The following is an 18,657-nucleotide window of genomic DNA, read 5'->3' on the forward strand; positions in this document are numbered from 1 at the left end:
GATTAATCAGAATAACCTCATTATACACCCTTGACGATGGGTTCAATAAGGGCCTTAAGAAGAAGCTTAACACAATTCCAAAAGCATTGAATGCACTTCAATGTGACTTGCCAGTTAGCTTCTGGGCACTTTTTTGTTTAACACAAGTGCAAGAGTAACTCTGATTTCTTTGGTGTGTGGGGAAATATCGTTACGGGGAAAAGGAATAAGAAATGTATTTACAGTGTATTTTCAAGACTGGCAGCGGCTGACAAGATCATAGCAAGCACGCGAAGTCCCGAGCTTCGTCTTCTTCAAGTGCTCTCAAAACGTCTTCTTCATCGCTCTGTCACATGACCCCCGGCGGCTGAAGCACCGACCCGGTGCTGGTTAGGAGGCGTTCGAGTGATACGGCTTAAGACGCGCGACGTGGACTACGTCGGAACGAGGCTGAGCCACGGTGGGGTCAAGAGGGGCGATTTCGTAGGTGACGTCGGTTACTTGACGCAAGACGCGGTAAGGACCAGAGTAGCGTGAAAGCAACTTCTCCGAGAGGCCAACGCGTCGCGACGGAGACCAAAGGAGAACCAGGGCGCCCGGTGTGTAGTGGGCGTCACGATGGCGGGTGTCATATAAGCGCCGCTGATTTTCCTGCGAGTCCACAAGTCGACGTCGGGCAATATGGCGTGCCTCTTGTGCCTGGATTATGGCGTCCCGGGCGTACTCTGATGTGAAATACAGGCTATCAGGCAGGAGGGTGTCGAAAGGTAGCGTAGGGTCGCGGCCAAACAAGAGGAAGAATGGAGAGAAGCCTGCGGTATCGTGGCGAGAAGAATTGTAGGCAAAGGTAACGAATGGTAATGCAACGTCCCAGTCGCGATGGTCAGCGGAGACATACATGGATAGCATCTCAGTGAGGGTCCGGTTGAGACGCTCGGTTAGACCATTCGTTTGTGGATGGTAAGCAGTAGCAAGTTTGTGTTTAGTCGCGCACGAGTGTAGAATGTCATTAACAACTTTCGAAAGAAAGTAGCGGCCTCGGTCGGTAAGGAGCTGTCGAGGGGCACCGTGGTGAAGGATGACGTTTTCTAGTATAAAATCGGCGACATCGGTTGCACAGCTTGTCGGAAGAGCCCGTGTGATTGCGTATCGGGTGGCGTAATCTGTTGCTACAGCAATCCACTTATTTCCCGAAACAGACGTAGGAAAAGGGCCTAAAAGATCAACGCCTACACGAAAGAATGGTTCTGAAGGCACGTCAAGTGGTTGAAGGCGGCCAGCAGGGAGCGTGGTCGGCTTTTTTCGTCGTTGACAAAGGTCACACGCAGCGACATAACGGCAGACGTCACGGTAAAGACCAGGCCAAAAAAAGCGCCGACGAACGCGGTCGTAAGTCCGTGACACGCCAAGGTGACCGGCAGTCGGCACATCATGAAGCTGGGCGAGAACAGTCCGGCGCAGATGCGAAGGGACAACTAAGAGTCGGTCAGGGCCGTCAGGGCGCATGTTACAGCGGTACAAGATGCCATCGTGGAGGTCAAACATTCGAAGGGAAGGGTCGGGCGTCGTTGAAGTCAGCCGTTGAATAAGGTCTTTTAAGAAGTCGTCCCGGCGTTGTTCCGCTCCGATATCGTCAAAAGCACTCAAAGAGAGAACGTTGACAGGAATGCCGGCCATAGAAACGTCAGGTGGGTCGACAGGATGGCGCGACAAGCAGTCCGCATCTTGGTGTAACCGGCCTGTCTTGTATACAACTGAGTAGTTGTATTCTTGAAGGCGCAGAGCCCATCGGCTAAGGCGCCCAGAAGGATCTTTCAGAGATGAAAGCCAACACAGAGCATGGTGGTCAGTAATGACTGTGAATTGCCGGCCGTACAAATAGGGGCGGAATTTTCCCACTGCCCAAACGAGAGCCAGACACTCGCGCTCAGTGATGGAATATTTGCGCTCAGCAGGGGAAAGAAGGCGGCTGGCGTAAGCAATAACACGGTCTTGTCCTTGTTGTTTCTGGGCCAGGATAGCTCCAATACCATGGCCGCTGGCATCGGTACGGACTTCTGTTGGAGCTGACGCGTCAAAGTGAGCGAGAATGGGAGGGGAAGTAAGCAGCCGGATCAGCTCAGTGAAAGCACGAGCTTGCTCACAGCCCCAAATGAAGGCAGCGTCTTTCTTGAGGAGCTGAGTAAGAGGGCGTGCAACGTCCGCAAAATTGCGGACAAACCGACGAAAGTAGGAGCAGAGGCCCAAGAAGCTGCGAACGTCCTTGGCGCACGTGGGCACGGGAAAGTCTTTCACTGCCCGGATTTTATCTTGATCAGGACGGACACCCGAAGAATCGACGAGATGTCCGAGCACAGAAATTTCACGACGACCGAAGTGGCATTTGGACGAATTGAGTTGTAGCCCCGCCCGACGAAAAACAGATAGGACCGTCGATAGGCGTTCGAGGTGCGTCGCAAAAGTCGGAGAAAAAACGATCACATCGTCCAAGTAACAGAGGCAGATGGACCACTTGAAACCGTGTAGGAGGGTGTCCATCATTCTTTCAAATGTGGCTGGGGCATTACATAACCCGAAAGGCATGACTTTGAACTGATAGAGGCCGTCGGGAGTAATAAAAGCCGTTTTCTCACGGTCCATGTCATCGACGGCAATTTGCCAGTACCCGGAGCGAAGGTCTATGGACGAAAAATATTGTGCTCCATGGAGGCAATCAAGGGCATCGTCAATGCGTGGTAGCGGATAGACGTCCTTCTTGGTTACCTTGTTTAGGTGCCGATAATCTACGCAAAATCGCCAACTGTTGTCCTTTTTCTTAACTAGGACAACAGGGGATGCCCATGGGCTACAAGAAGGTTCAATGATGTTACGAGAAAGCATCTTATCAACTTCGTGTTGGATGATGTCTCGCTCGGTAGCAGAGACGCGGTAGGGTCGCCGATGGATTGGGCTCGCATCCCCGGTGTTAATGCGATGTTTCACAACAGATGTTTGTCCGAGAGGACGGTCTCCAAGGTCGAATAAGTCCCAGTACGAGGCAAGGAGGCAACGTAGTTCATTGGCACACTGGGGCGGAAGGTCGGGCGCGATCATTTTCATTAGGGCATTCAAGTCTGAAGGGGCAGGAGGCACAGCAAGAGTTGCACACGAGGAGTCGTCAGCATTTAAACCCGAAATCTGGTAGTCTTCGGCCGGCGTGATTTGCGCAAGTGATATGCCGCGCGGGAGAACTTGTGCACTAAGTCCAAAGTTCACTAGCGGAAGACAGGACGTGTTGTCCGTAATGGTAATGACGGTGTGAGGAAATGCGACGTTATGCGAGAGCAGGACATCCGGATTAGGAGATACGATGTAGTCACCGTCTGGAATGGGCGGAACGGGTGAAACACCTATGTAGGTAACGGCAAGGTGAGGGAGGCGAATATGCTCTGTGGAACATAGCCGGATCGGAGCACTATCGGGGGGATCAATAGCAACAGGTAGAGCGAGTTGCACAACACCAGCAGAACAGTCTATCAAGGCGGAATGGGCTGAGAGAAAGTCAAGTCCCAGGATTAGGTCGTGAGGGCAGTGTTCTAGGACATAGAATAAAACAGAAGTATGATGATCGGCGACACTCACACGAGCTGGACACATGCCAATAACGGCCGGCGTTCCCCCGTCGGCGACTCGGAGCACAGGCGACGGGGCAGGAGTGAGGACTTTCTTGAGACGATGGCGAAGCTGAGCACCCATGACAGATACGTGCGCGCCAGTGTCAATCAGAGCCGTAACAGGTACACCATCCACGTTCACTTTGATGAGGTTCCGATTTGTAGGCAGGGTCAGAAGAGGATTTTGGCGTCGGGGCGGTATAGCAGCATCACCTCTAGGTGCTGCACCTGTTAGTTTTCCGAAAGCGTGCGCCGGAAGGAGCTGGGCGACGGTGACCGACGCGATGGGGGCGAGCGGGAGGAGCGGCGATGTGGCGAAGGAGAGCGGCTAGAGCGGGCGGGCCGAGAGGAGTCGCCAGGAGTTACTGGTTGCATGCGCGGTGGGAAGCGAGAAGCAGCATGAGGCGGGTGGTCGGATGGCAGATAGGGCCAAGGGGTCGAATTCCACGAAGAGCGGCAGTGACGTGAAATGTGACCGATACGGCCACAAGTGAAGCATATTGGCCTGTCGTCGGGAGTGCGCCATTCAGTCGGGTTGCGATACCGCGGAGGGGCATTCATGTTGCGAGGGCGCATGGCAGAGGCGGACGAAGCGTAGTTAGGCCGATTAACGGAGCAGACATTCATCAAGCCAACGTTGGCCAATTCCTGGCGTACGACGGTCTGGATCAGGGAAACGGTGGACTGGCAATTGTCGGAGCCAAGGGTTGGGGTTTGGATAGGAGATGCGGCCTCGATTTCACGCCGGATGATGTGGACGATGTCATCAGAGCGATTGGGTGTGGGCAGACTGCGGAGGTTTTCGCAGGTGGACGTAGCAGCCGTGTTGGGGAGGCGGGGAAACGGGTGGGCAATGCGGCGGCTCTTGGCTTCTTCAAACCGCCTGCATTCGGTAATGATGGCTTGTACAGTAGAAGAATTCTTAAAGACGAGGAGGTGAAAGGCGTCATCTGCTATGCCCTTAATGACATGTGCGACCTTATCAGCTTCGGACATTCTCGGATCCACTTTGCGGCACAGAGCGAGCACGTCCTGGATGTATGTGAGGTAGGACTCAGTGCACGTCTGGACACGCGAAGCGAGGTCTTTTTGAGCGGCGCGCTGACGTCCAACAGGCTTGCCAAACAAATCCGTGAGCTTCTGTTTACAAATGTCCCAGGTGGTAAGTTCCTCTTCGTGGGTCTGAAACCAGACGAGTGCCGTTCCCGCGAGATAGAAGATCAAATTAGCCAGCATGGCGGTCTGGTTCCAATGGTTGCTCTTGCTCACCCGCTCATATAGTTGAAGCCAGTCTTCAACATCCGTGTTGTCAGTGCCGGAAAAGGTGCCGGGGTCGCGCGGTTGTGCCAGAATGACGGTTGGCGTGGGGGTCGACGAGCCCGAAGCATCCTCGCCTTGAGCTGGCATGGTAGATGCAGCCAAGGAGCGCCCGCTGCGTAAATCCGTCTTGAACTTGAGCCCGCAAACTCCACCAAAAATGTTACGGGGAAAAGGAATAAGAAATGTATTTACAGTGTATTTTCAAGACTGGCAGCGGCTGACAAGATCATAGTAAGCACGCGAAGTCCCGAGCTTCGTCTTCTTCAAGTGCTCTCAAAACGTCTTCTTCATCGCTCTGTCACAATATCTTCAACAGGTGGCTGCCGAATTGCATTTGACCAACGCTGTTTGTTGCACCTACGCTGGCAACTGAAATCAGTGTCATCACAGTGGTATTTATATTCTTAATTGTGCCTTATTTAGGCTCAGTAGCATTGTAGTCTGGTGTCATAACCTTATTATTGACGCATGTGCATTCTTAATCTAATTCCAGAGAACCGATTTCCGTAATTGTTAGGTAGTTGTCACGTCGTTTTACGCATTGAAGCACAAAAGTAACTCGAACGCAATTGCATTTCCCCGCAAAGCTCGGGAATTAATATATCAGAACTGGTGTCTGTCTAAGAACTCGTTCCAAGCGGATCCGCCTTGAAAACTCCTCAACTAGAATTTGAAAATTGCAACATGGGTCATAAGGTAATTAGTCAAACGCGTATTTCGTGAATTTCTCGTAATTAGTCGATTATTCATATCAATGTTTTGTGCAAGTAATGTCTGCCTCTTCGAGTCGACCAGCTCATCAACTAGAACTGTGCTATTTGCCGGAGGCAACCTTTAGAAATTTCTGAGAATTTTCGCTGAAACACTCGGTATACGGCGTTTCAGGAGCTACTTCAGCAAGAATTGTACTAATTTTTATACAGCATAAGGAACGATGAAACAAAGCAGTTCATGCACTGCGTAGGCGCGAAAGGTAACATTGAAGATATACACCTCACCAAGATATCTAATAAATTTCATGCACCTACTTATTCTCCTTGAAGAAGGCCTTGATCATAAAACGAGCAAGCTTTTTCGACCTTGCAAGGTAACAGCACAATTTTCACGGAAGCGGTTTCTTTACAGGAGTGGCATTAAGAACTTCCGTTTCCTGCAAATAAACCAAAGTGGACATGGCGGCCCAGCTGCAATGATGGCACCTAATCATTGTGTCTTCGCCATGCAGCTTTACTTCGTGCTGCTGTCTTCGGTGGTCGAGATGTATACAACCATCTGAACACGACAGTTAAGGCTCTGTTTGCAATAGCATCGTGCGAGCGTTACTATTATTGAGTGCTATCGTAAAGCCTCTTCATGCGAGCGAACTGCCTTAACATCAGCGCCGGGCTGGCATGTTTGCAGCCGAAATGCACATTTCCAGTAGCTTGTTTGTATCGCCAATCGGATTGACTCGTCTATCTTGGGTTGTTCCCTACACATGCAGTACAAGTTTTTTTTCAAGGTAGACGTAACAAATTACGTTTTGTTTGTGCTATTGTTTTAGTTCTCATTGAGGTGACTTTATGCAATCTGCGTCCTCCCTTCCAAAGGCAAATCACATTGCGAAATTCATCCTTATGGGCACAACACTACCTGAAAAATCGTGTTCTTTCGTGAACCTCACTACAGACGCTACAAGGTGGAGCCAATTGCTGTGGCATAGCTTTTTGTATTTTACGAAACATAACTTGTCGCAAAAAACACTACGCCATGATAGCGTGAAAACCCAGTTGGACTTCGTAGAAGTAAAATCAACCTAGAAACTTAGCTGAAGTATCATTCACGTCGGGTAGGAAGGCCTAATGAATAAAAACGGGGAAATGTTTGTCGCGCGCATCTCAGAGCAATTATCCAGCTATCATGCAACGTCTTCAGGCATTGGTCTCTGCAACTGTGTATCAATACTTACGGTCAGCAAAGTGAGGCATCTCTGATACTAGACAGCTCTTATGATCAAAATACACCGTGCGGCCAATAAATACATGATCAGGATCTGTAAAAAAACAATAACAAGAGCATTGCCACAAAGGCTGTATGGAAACCGCACTATCGACGTACTGCCCGCACATTACTGACAGGGCTGTAATGCATCATGCGAACAGAAAACGCTGAAACCAGGCTGGGAAATTTTTGTCCCAATTTTACGGGTGCTGGTGAGTTCAACAATAACAATATAAAATTGGCTTTATAGTCCCAGCTAATGCAACCATTCAGCGGGATATACAAATGTCAGGCGCAGTAAAACGTGTTCGCTACGCGGCAGTGCCGGTGATGGTTTGCCACACCATGCTTTACTATAAGGGAGAGCTCACTGTAAGCTGTTGCCCCTAAACAAAAGTGTCGCACTAGTTCAGGCGATTATGGCAGATTCAGTAAATTAGCTTTTGAGAAAAAATTGCTTTTGAGAAGCCTCAAGTAAAATTGGTAATCATCTACTAAGACCTAACAAGCCTTAGAGGAACAATGGAAAAAAATCATCATGATCATCAGCCTATATTTATGTCCACTTCAGGACGAAGGCATCTCCCTGCGATCTCCAATTACCCTTGTCTTGCAGTATAGCTGTATCGAACTTGCGCCTGCAAATTTCCTAACTTCAGCACTTCACCTAGTTTTCTGCCGTTCGCGACTTAGCTTCCCTTCTGTTGGTATCCTTTCGGTAACTCTAATGGTCGGCCGGTTACCCATCCTACGCATTATATGGCCTGCCCAGCTTCATTTTTTTCCTATTAATGTCAACTAGAATATCGGGTATCGCCGTTTGCTCTCTGATCCACACCGCTTTATCCTGCCACTTAACGTTAGGCCTAGCATTTTTCCTTCCATCGCCCTTTGTGCAGTCCTTAACTTCTTCTCGAGCTTCTTTTGTCACCTCCAACTTTCTGTCCCATATGTTAGCACCGGTAGAATGCAATGACTGTACATTTTTCTTTTCAACGACATTTTTCTTTTCAACAACAGTGGTAGCTGCCTGTATGGATTTGGTAATGTCTACCGTATGCACTCTCACCCAATTTTATTCTTCTGTAAATATAGGAACCAATAAGAGGATGATATTCTCAAGTCTCACAGACGATGACACTTCCCTGAAGAACCGAGTTGTCACCAAAAAGAAAATACTTTATGCAAGCAATTAAATTATATGCAAATAAAAAATTGGGCGAGTTGGTAAACGTTGACCGTTTTTGAAATGTAACGCAAAAAATGCCGCACATGAGAGGGGAGGCACACGCACGAACGCTATTGATCACGGGATAGAGATCGTGTTTCTATGTCTCCTATTGTCTCCGTTTTTGCACTACTGTTCCACATGTTCATAATATAGGAAAGATTGAAACAACCTACAAGAAATGGCATGAGGGGGGGGGGGGTGACCACGGTCAGTATATTTCAGAAATTGTGTCCACATGATGCAAGGGAAACATGTATATGTATGACGTTACGTTAGATGAAGTTCAAGGCGTCGTCAACGATTCCGGCGGTAGAACAACGAACAATTTCAAATATTAGGATTTAAAGCTGGGCGAATAGCCACGGATGCCTTGGTACAAGCAGCAAGGAAAGGCAGGACACAATAAGGTCAGAAACAGAACACACGAGCAGAGACTTGCAACGGTTTTTATTGGGAAAATGTCGCAATTTCGCCCAAAAGGCGAAGCATCAATTGCGATAGCAAACTTACTAGTAGAAACCTATAGGGAGTAAGGATAGTAGCTTTATCGGCTGCATAAACTTGGACACATTCGCTTACTTACTGAATTAACAAGCTTGTTGTCAGCGCGCACAAGCAAACATGAATAGATCACACTCGGTGACAACAGACAACCACCACTGTCAGAACGCTGGCGTGAGCAAGAGCGACGGCAGCAGCAACCGAAGGTTCGTGCGGTCTATCGCGTCAACGGGAAATGAGTGGCGAAAGCACAGCGCATACAAAGGTAAGAACCGTGTGCAGATCGCTTTCAAGATACGGTGCGCGCGATAGCCTTCAGCCGCGCAAAGTACAAGTACGCAGCTGCTGGCAGAGTAGAAGCCGCGCCCCCTCCCTCCCAGGTAATTATCGAGTTAATTCTCTACTTAATTATCGAGTGACCCCTGTTGTTTCCTCAACTGCCGTGTCCGCTCTACCGAAGTGGTCCACGTTTCTCGTATGAAGCCCTTCATGCGGCGTTCCCCGTACCTTTAGGCAGCGGCCAGGATGGCCGCTTTCGCGCGAGGGAAATTAGTTTGGGCATTTATTGTGCACTTCTTCATCATCTGTACATTATCATCATCATGCGTGTGCCCCTCATCTTCATCGCGCGTGCGGGCGCATCATCATCAGCGTGGACTGTGTCGAAGGCTGTTCAGGCTGGTTGTGGACGCCGCCCTTCTTCGCCGTGTCGTCTCTCGGGCTCAATAAAGGTACGCCCTTACTGTGACGTCACAATATATATATGAGAGAGGGTGTGTGTTTCTGTTACAACGTCGAATTTATGTGGTTCTACGTGGACCCAAGATATTAAATAAACCTATTTTAGGAAGTTGGCCGAGTGCTTCAAGCCTGCTTCACCTCCACCGCGGGTGGGCCCCGTATTACACTATCTCCGGGATGGGCCCACGCATTCCTGTCCACGCGCCATGATACGGACGGAAGTCGGCCAGGTTACACCCCCCCCCCCCCTCCTTAGGAACGCATGAGGGAGATGCATACGCGGGCTGTAAAAATTACAGCAGGACCTATTCGAGGATAAACCTCGGCATTGCCACGATTAGCATTCTAGCAATGGAGCGACACACCGTATTGCTAACCGCTAAAGGTCTCCTGTAAGATGCGTGCTTGCAACTGGGCTTATCTCCCGCGCCTATCTCTGAACACGCGGCACCACCTGGCAGCACAGCCGCGAAATGCGCGTGTGGCGCGTGTCTGAATACATATCCATACAATATTGCCACAATAAACTGATCAACAAGAAGAAAGTAAAGAATATCTGAAATTATAACGTGGAAAAGATTGAGGAAGCAGTAAAATATCGACGAAGCATGGAATCAGTGAGAAGAAAACTTGGCATGGGGCAGTACATGCACTGAAAGACAAGCAGGGTAATATCATCAGCAATTTCGATGACATAGTAAAAGCAGCATAATAATTCTATACTGACCTGTACAGCCTCCAGAGCAGCCAAGCTATATATACTTTCATTCGAAGTAGTTATGAACACGATATAGACACTCTTTCTATAATTAGAGATGAAGTTAGAAGGACCTTGAAATACATGACTAGGGGAAAAGCTGCTGGAGAAGATGGAATAGCCGTCGATTTAATTAAAGATTGAGGAGATATCATGCTTGAAAAGCTTGCGGCCTTTTATACGCAATGCTTCACGACTTCAGTGTACCAGAAAGTTGGAAGAACGCCAACATTATACTCATCTATAAGGAAGACGTTAAAGAATAGAAGAATTATAGACCCATTAGCTTGCTCTCCGTATTCTATGAAATATTCGCCACGGTAATTTCAGGTAGAATCAGGGCAACACGTGACTTCAGCCAACCCAGAGAACAGGCTGGCTTCAAGAAGGGATATTCAACGATCTCATAGAATATTATGATTTCATAGTAGGTTTCGCGGTTGATAAATCAGGTAATAGAGAAATTTTTGGAATACAACCAACCTTTCTATATGGCTTTCATAGATTAGGAAAAATCATTTGATTCAGTACAGATACCAGCCGTCACAGAGGCATTGCGTAATCAAGAAGTACAGGAGGCATACGTGAATATCTTCGTAAATATCCACAAGGATTGCACAGCAACCTTCGTTCTCCACAAGAAAAGCAGAAAGATACCTATCAAGTAAGGGGTCAGGCAAGGAGACACAACCTCTCCAATGCTATTCACTGCATGCTTACAAGAAGCATTCAAGCTCTTAGACTGGGAAAGCATAGGAGTGAGGATCAACAGCGAATATCTTAGGGACATTCGGTTTGCAGATCACAGCAACAATTCAGCAACAATGGGGACGAATTACAGCAAATTATTGAGAAGCCTAACCGAGAAAGTCTAAGAGTGGGGTTGAAGAATAATATGGAGAAGACAAAGATACTGTTCAATAGCCTGGCAAGGGAAACAGAATTCAGGATCGCCAGTCAGCCTCTAGAGTCTGTAAATTAGTACGTTTATCTAGGTCAATTACTCACAGGGTATCCTGATCATGAGAAGGAAATTTACAGAAGAATAAAATTGAGTTCGAGTGCATACGGCAGGCATTGCCAAATCCTGACTGGGAGTTTACCACTGTCGTTGAAAAGACAAGTATACAATCATTGCATTCTACCGGTGCTAACACATGGGGCAGAAACTTGGAGGTTAACAAAAATGCTCAAGACCAATTAAAGACCACACAAAAAGCTATGGAACGAAAATTGTTAGGCCTAAAGGTAGCAGACAGGAAGATAGTGGTGTGGATCAGAGAACAAAGGGGATAGCCGATATTCTATTGGACATTAGGCGGGATAAAATGGAGCTGGGCAGGGTATGTAATGCGTAGCAGGGATAACTGGTGACCACTACAGTTACGGAATGGATACCGAGAGAAGGTAAGGGCGGTAGAGGAAGGCAGAAAACTAGGTGGCGTGATGAAATTAGGAAATTTGCAGGCGGAAGTTGGAATCAGCTAGCGCAAGGCACGGGTAATTGGAGATCGCAGGGAGAGGCCTTCGTCCTGCCGTGGACCTAAATATAGGCTCATGTAAGCTGATGATGACACGGTTTCACTTCCGTCCATGACCGCAGAAATCTTAAAGTATATTTCTTTTAAGAAAGGCACATACCCAGTGACCTAAGCTCGCATTAAAGAGGTTCATCGAAAAGTCACCTAATATCACATATTTCGTGATTAAAAATGGTCTACTGGTCGGTACCGAACGCGCTTCTCTCAGCACAGCCCTCCGATGATCTACCCAACAGATATGACTATCCAGTGAACCAGGTTGGCGCGAAAGAGGCTAGGCGCGCACAGACAAACAGGCAGAGATTCGGTAAAACAAGTGGAGTTCGCAAATGATGCTGATCGCATTAAAAACTTTCTATACTTATATGTTGTACATACAGAGTGACCTGCTCCTATCACTGCTACAAAGATGCATGAATACTTGAACAGCATGATTCATATTCTTGTGTTAGGCGTGCAGCATCAATATGCGCAATCCTTTTCTGAAAAGAAAATAGTTGAAGGGCGGTTAGCAGACCCTTATGGCCTTTTCGTGATACAGAATGCCCCAATGATTCTACGCCCTATGAATAGTCGCTCTGTTAAAAAGTACTACGGCATTCATGAAACCTGGAACTCACCCAGTCTCGTATGTGTGCTGGCAGGTAAAATATCGATCACACCGAAAGAGATCACTCGAGCTCTCCTAATCTCAGCATCATGCATCTGCTACGTTGCGTGATCTACGGCTTTCCACAAATTATGCGTAACTATTACACCACATCCACTTCTCATGCTACATACCAGTTTCTGTGCTATCTGTTAGCAATCGAATTAATGAGATCGTTTAAGGCTGAGTGATGGCAACAAGAGATTATACTCTTTATATTACAGTCACCATGTCCTCCCACTTTGTTTCAAGACAGTTAAAAACTGTGTTTGAAATCTTGCAATTTCTCAACACAACACACCAAGTAGCAGACGACTATTGCTTCCCGACAGACCTAGAAGAGCAACTTCAAATTAATGAAAATATGAAAATAAGGACACATCTTAGGCAATTTGCCCAGCTGATCACGGTGCCCCAACATCCTTCAGTTTAGCGAAATCTGTAGTTACAAATGGCAGTTTACGGTTTAAGCTAAAAGCGTTGTTACCGTTTTCCATTAGGTGCGTGGACTACAGTTTTGCGTTTCGTACTACACAGCTCTGCGCGTGTTGATCTCTTGCTTTTTGCATAAACCAATCTGACTGTGCCAACGGCCTCGAAGAAGTTTGGTAATGTTGACGCTAGAAATAATCCACGACAACTACCGACAAATTAGGGTAGGTACTTATAAATATACTGTGATCATAATCGCACTTACCAAACTTAGTAAAAACATTCCAGTTTCCCGGGGTTCGGCTGGGGAATGTCATGGAGGAAGACACCATAATGTTTGGTGATTTTCACTGAATATTGACTGTAACAGAACGAGTGACCAGGCCAGCAAGACGGCCATCACTATTTATTCCTGTTCGCTACAAAGCCACACACTTCTTCGTCTTCCGGAGCACCTTCTTCGCTTCTTCCTCCTCGGCTACGTTACACTTCCCCCCTTTTCTGCGTCACCCCTCCTGGGGTGATAACGTAGAACGTTGCTTATGGCCGCAAACACTAACTGTTCATTATTCATGTATCCCACAGTCTTGAGTACACCTTGTTGCACCGATAACTTCACTACTTCAAAAGGTCCAAGAATCTTTGCTTCACTGGTCGGGAGTCCTTTCCGAACCAGCACAAAGTCTTGTAGTCCTACGTCTGGTATATGTCCTTGGCGGCGCTTGTCAAAGTGAAACTTCATGGCTTTTCTATATCTGTGTCGCTCCTCGGATGTTTTGCAACGCACGGTCATCATTAGCCTGTCTGCAATTCCAAGTTCTTTGTCGGGAGTTAGCTTTGGAAGCTCACCGTAGGCAGCAAAATATGGACTGCACTCAAGGCTGCTTGTGTGTCTCTTGTTATAATGAGTCACCACCGCTTCTAGGCAACATTTCGAGCCGCCCTTAAAACTTGGATACATCGACATGAATAGATTAAAGTCGCGTATCACCCTCTCCGTCATTCCATTTGCCTGCGGGTGATAGGGCGCACAACGTCGCAGTGTGACACCACGGCTCTTCGCCCACTCTTGAACCTTTCTGCTAAGGAATGGAGACCTATTGTCCGATATTACAGCCTTTAAGTCGGAGAATATTCTTCTGTGAAGAAGGGCTATGACACTGTTTGCATCTTCTTTGCCGGGCCGTGCCACCACCATTCTGGTGCATTCATCTATTGCGACCAGAAATGATTGTGTTTTGCGTACGCCTTGACTTTTCTTTTTCAGCTCGGCGAAGTCTACATGTATGACTTCAAAAGGTTTGTCCGAGTGTTCAGGCAACACAAGCTCGTCAGGTCGTGGTCGGTACTTGGCTTTGTTTATCTGGCAGAAGTGGCATGACCTTACATAGCTTTCAATGTCTCTTTTGATGTGTTTGCATCTAAACCAGTGAAAAATCTTGTACGTCCGCCAGAAACCATCGTGGCCACAGGACTGTGGAGTGTCGTGGTACAGGTGAAGGATTTTTGAAACAAGGGTCTCGGATGCCGTGAACTTTCCGTTTTCAAAATACAGGTCGTCAGATCCTTCCCAAAGTTTTGTCATGTTAACCATCTCATGTGGGAGCTCAATGGCCAACCGAGACAATGCATCAGCGTCTGTCAGGTGGCTGCCTGGACGATGGAAATCTTCTAATATTGTTGTAGTTCATTTATCTGGTGAGCCAGCTTCCCTCTTGGTTACGACATGCTCAGGAGGTAAGTCCAGGCTTGATGATCCGTATGTAATTTAAACTTTCTCCCATCGATATATGACCGAAAATAGCGCACCGCCATGAAAACAGCCAGGGCCTCTTTTTCGGTCGTAGTGTAATTCACTTGATGAGAACTGAATGTATAGGAAAAGCAACCTATCACTCATAGCTGCTGACTCGGTGAAGATCGTGTGTCTATTTTGAATAAAACTGCCCCAGTACCGTAGTTAGATGCGTCAGTATTTATCTCAAAGGGCAGGCTGAAGTCCGGTAACCTAAGCTCGGGGTCGGATGATATTGGACGTACGAGTTCCTGGTAGACTGCTTCACATTCTTCAGTCCAGAAAGAAGGAACACCAATTTCGGTCAGTTCGGTCAAGAACTTTGCTGTTTTTGCAAAATCTCTGATAAATGCTCTGAAATGGCCTGCAAGTCCAGGAAAAACTGTGAGTGAATGCAAATCATCTGGCTTCGTAAGTTCGTAATTCGTTGCACCGACTCTTGTTTCGTGCTCTTGGTGGAACCGTCAAACACCCTTCCAAGAAAAACTACTCGAGGTTTGAAGAATTCACTTGTCTTTTCGTTTATCTTTAGACCTGCACCACTAAGCGCTTGCAGAACAGTGGCCAAGTGATCAGAGTGCTCTTTTTCTGACCTCGAGTGGACTATAATATCATCAATATAGACATTGCAAAAGAGTCCAACATGTGGCTTAAAAACATTATTCATTAACTTTTGAAACCAAGCTGGCGAATTCTTCCAGCCAAAAGGCAGTGTATTGTATTCATATATGTCGAAAGGTGTCACAAATCCTGAAAACTTTTTGGTCTCCTCTTCTAAAGGCACTTGCCAAAAGCCCTTGCAAAGATCCAAACAAGAGAAGACGGTGCAGCCACCAGTTTCGTTGATAATTTCGTCGATGTGTAGCATCTGGAAAGGGAAGAAGTTAGTTTGGTTGTTAATGTACCTGTAATCGGTGCAAAGTCGATACTTTCCGTCTTCTTTCGGTGCAATAGTGAAGGGCGATGCGAAGGTAGACGTCGACGGTCGGATAACACCAGCGTCGAGCATCTTCTGCAATTGTTCCTTCAGCCACAACTTCTTATCCTGTGATATGTTGTGAGGCTTGCGTTTCACAACTTTTGTACCTCGCAGCTGAAACGGTACTTTAAACTTGGATGTAGCCTTGGGATAACCTTCTACACAGAGGAGCTCCGGGTACATCCTGTTGACATCATCCGCTGTAGCGGGCTTCCGAAGGTTATGACTTAGTAGGGAGGACGATGATAACTGACGATCATCTTGAGTATATAGTAACTTGGCCATCCCAATAAAGATTTAGAGGGAGCTCTTGCATTACTGGGCATGACAAGTATGGAGAAGTAAAAGTTCAATATGATCAGTGCTCAACTGAACAGGGCCGCTCTTCACCGTAGGCGCACTGTGCAACGTTCTCCGCCTTATCACGGGTATTCGGTGCACATTGTCCATGGGAAATGCCAGCGGCTCAGGTGAGTAGCACCAGATTCCGTGTCTGACTGCGCCAAATTTGTAACAGAACGAGTGACCAGGCCAGCAAAGCGGCCATCACTATTTATTCCTGTTCGCTCCAAAGCCCCACACTTCTTCCTCTTTCGGAGCACCTTCTTCGCTTCGTCTTCCTCAGCTAGGTTACATTGAAAATGGCGGGTGGGCCCAATAACGACCAACTGCAAAAACTGGCCCGCAGTCGGGTCTTGTTCTTCCCAACTGCGCAATTTAGCTGCATGGCCCGAGTTTCTTCGCGAAGGAAAGGCTTGTGGTGCTAATTACAGCAGTATGGCTGTGACACTTTAAACAATCCTGCCACGCTTCGAAACGCTTCCTCTAGGCACGAAGTCGCCCCAGAATTCACACCATATTCTCCATACAACACGCTTTGGTAACCTACAAGACTATTATTATGAAACAATCTTACATTTGTTTCACCGCTATTAGGACGTTTTCTCCAAAGAGACTGCCCATTTTTCAGATATTCTCTTTTTTTTTTCAAGGCGTCACTAGGTGAGATGCTTCGACTCTCGAAGCGAAGTTAAGTCGTTTTTGATACCTCAAGTATATGTTTTATTCACAACACCACATTTATTTCACCAACAAACATTCATGGGCCACAACAGTGCCTGGCGCTCACGGTGAGAGAGATAATTTATTTGAAGGAAGGCAGAGAGGTCGGCCTGAGCTAGCATGCTCCAGCCTGCTACTCTGCACAAGGGGGAGGGGGGAACGGGGACATAAAGGCTGGATGAGGGGTGATGATGACATAGAAGAAGGATGTACAACGGTAAAGGCAAGGTCAGCATCCTCATGGCTATCAACAAAGTCCAAAAAGGTCCTTCAAACGTGTCATCTACCTTCCAGAGCATGGACGGAGTCACGAATAAAATTGAAAGTTCACAAAAACTCGCCGCGAAGAAGCTTGTGTATGGGCTTCTCCTGCGTGAGCACCACAGGGGCCAAGCAAGGTAATTAAATTATGTAAAGAGCAGCGATCAGCTGCTCCAGTACGGCGAGGACATGCATGGCGCTTTTAGCGGCCGGAGTCTGGAGACCACAGAGAATCACGCGCATTGATTCTAGCAGGCATTTCAGCATTTTTTCAACGCTTTCTTGGTCATTTTTTCAGCTCCTTGCTTGTCTAAAGGGTTATCGGCTTTACTAGCCCTAGAATCCACTTCTTGACGTAGAGGAACACTACGACATGGTATCGTGGGCGTGGATCTACTGAGTAGCGAAGGCCACTCCGTGATAGTGCCACCCAGGGGCGACGAATGTGCGCCCTGTGCTCTCGGAGATCCTGAATTTGCTGCAGGCGCGGTTACCGTCCTCGATGCCGGCATAGGCAGAGGTTGTCGAGGCCCCTGCGGCCCACAATCCAGTTCTCCTGAAGTCATTGGATGGCGCTTCTTATGCGAGCGTTGTCTGTCTCGGCGAACAGATTCAGCAGCCTGTCTATGGGAAGACTTGTTTTTTCGCCATTTTCCGGAGAATACGAACTTCCTGCTGCACCTTCGGGCAATCCTTCGACGTTGCTTCGTGAGATCCAGGACAGTTGGGACATTTCAATGAAGGTGCATCACAGTCGGCGGTATTATGTTGCCCACCGCAACGCTGGCAGGTCACTTGATTTCTGCACACAGCGCTTACGTGACCAATCCTGAGACATTTCCGACACTGCAGAGGCCTCGGGACGAATGGTCGGACGTGGTGTATCACGTACCCCACTTTGACAGTCATTGGCAAAGTTGACGAAGCAAATGCTAGTTTGATGCACCGGGAGTTCCCCAAGCGGTGAATCTCAAGAATCTGCTCCGATGAACTCAGTAAATTCCTGAGGTCAACATTCTTCATGTCAAGGTCGACATCAGAAATTACACCAGTCGTTGACTCCTTCCCGTAAGTAAAAAAGGAACGGACGGGAATTCCGCTTAATGTTGGAATAGTCTTTAACTTCTCTATTATAGTTGAACTCTTGGCATCTACCGTCAGGATGTTTTTTCGAGAGTTGATCCGGATTTCGTTGACTTGACCAGGAGCAACACTTTCAAAATATTCATATAAAAACTGCCTACTTAAGGAGTTCGGGTTGTGTGACGCCGTAAGCAGCACGTTAGAGACCATGAAAGACTGCTGCTCCCTCTCGTTAGATGAAGTCTGCTCACTTGACATCTGGCGCATCCTCTTCTTCATACGACGGCCCATGACTACGGTGTATTCGTTGTCGGAGTCCATGGTTTCGGGCGTTGAGCTCTCCCAGGAATGGAGCTGGTCCGAGCTGCCAAAGTCACGTTGCCTAAACATGAGCGATGAAGTAGACGGCTGACCTTGTTCAGGTGGTCATGCGAGCGTCTTCCTGCTCATTCTTGATGAGAATACGTTGACGAAACTGGCAGAACCGTAAAAGACTGCATAATAGCGAGAGGCCCAGAGCACCGGTGAGCCCTGAGCACTTCTTTCTCTTCCTCTCCACATTTACTAATGTTACGTCCAACCTCGCTTTTATTTAGTTTGCTAGAAATGCCTAAGCTAGCAAGTGAGAATGCACTTTTCGATGCAGTGACAAATGAAAAAAACACTCAAATTCTAAAAAAATTACAGTGAGGT

Source organism: Dermacentor silvarum, chromosome 8, assembly GCF_013339745.2.
Source record: "Dermacentor silvarum isolate Dsil-2018 chromosome 8, BIME_Dsil_1.4, whole genome shotgun sequence".
NCBI classification, from domain to species: Eukaryota; Metazoa; Arthropoda; class Arachnida; order Ixodida; family Ixodidae; genus Dermacentor; species Dermacentor silvarum.